This window comes from Schistocerca nitens, chromosome 3, assembly GCF_023898315.1.
Source record: "Schistocerca nitens isolate TAMUIC-IGC-003100 chromosome 3, iqSchNite1.1, whole genome shotgun sequence".
In the NCBI taxonomy this organism is placed as follows: Eukaryota; Metazoa; Arthropoda; class Insecta; order Orthoptera; family Acrididae; genus Schistocerca; species Schistocerca nitens.
Window position 1 is genome coordinate 593,726,202 of NC_064616.1, and position 1,601 is coordinate 593,727,802.

Sequence of the window (1,601 nt, forward strand, 5' to 3'; positions counted from 1 at the left end):
TACGAATTATCAAATAACTGCCTACTTGCAGACTACCATCACGGCACTCGTACAGTGAGTTAATCAGGTGGACAGTGGGAAAATTCCCTTTACGATCCAAGGAACTTACCAGTTTACCACAGGATGTTTGTGAACCTGTGTTTTTGAGTATTTTAGGGAGCTTGTGTTTCTTTTCCATGCTGTTTGTTCTCGTGTCTGTTGTGCTTTTGCCATTTGAAGCTCTTGTAATTGCTGACGAGGAACATTTGCTGCAGAATTCTGAATTAATAGCGAAAATACTGACACGAAATAAAGTATAAAGCAAAAACGTTTCCAGTAAATATACGTCTGTAAACAAGTAGATTGTGAGATGACTGCTTTAGTCATTAATTGCGAGAGGCATTTTCTTAATTGGGCCCTCCTTTGTGAAATTTGGTGAGATGTGATGGGATCCCTCACTTGAAGTTCACCCCATAATTTTTAAATAATTACATTTATTTGATATGTTCATGTTTTGTTTCGTACCGCTGACAGTACCTAAAGGCTATTTTCAATGGCCTACATTTTTTCTCTAAAATTACAGTCGCAATGGTAGCTATGTTTAGGGTGCACTGTAACGAGTTTCATGAAATTGGCTTGGCTCTGAGCACTATGGGACTCAACTCCTGAGGTCATTAGTCCCCTAGAACTTAGAACTAGTTAAACCTAAGGACATCACAAACATCCATGCCCGAGGCAGGATTCGAACCTGCGACCGTAGCGGAGCCATTCATGAAATTAACTGTCTTGGAAGCTGTCAAATAGCACTCTGCATACCACTGTTTTTGCACATAACTTTTCGAATATAAGCGAACACAAAATAGTCTGCGACACCACCTTCCCAAATTCTTCACTCGTTCCATGAGAATTCATGTGCTTCCTCTATTGTAATGACTAGACACATGACATCCATGTGTTTTGGTAGTACAGGAAGGCAATCATTAAACTTGTCTACATCCTCTTCAAGTAACCAGACTATCGTCCCTGGCGCACATAAGAGCTCCTCAGCGCGACGGATGAGCACACGCGTTGGTCGAACCCTCAGGTGCTTGCAGGGTTGCATGCAGAGCCCACCTGTGTTTCTGCAGCTTCACGAACGAAGCAAAGTATATGTCGCAAGTCTGCAGCATTTGTCGCGGTTAGTTTGATCACTCATCAAAAGAGATGGTCAGTAAATAATCGTATGGCATTTGGGAATAGCCTGCGTGTTTGGGGTACCGTTTGAGAGATTGCCGAAGCAGGAACGGTGCGAGTGACTTCCCATCGTGTTCCCCAGGTTCCGGCACAACCATTTCTCTGGGCACTTCGAGGATCAGACAAAGCAGTTGCATGAAACGTCCGCGAACCAAGTTATGCAGCGCGCTCCTCAATGGCCTGCAACACTCGCGAATTTCACATTTGCCCAACTGCAAATACAAATTAAAATTTGCGTATAGGGGCGCATTTAATTGCCATTTTAGCATGAAATACACACATAACACCTGCAACAAATTCTGGCTCTCGCTGACATAGTCAGCATTCCATTGTTCATGGGGCAAGACGGGAACCATAGATAGGTTGTCCTTCTGCTTTATGGATTCGGC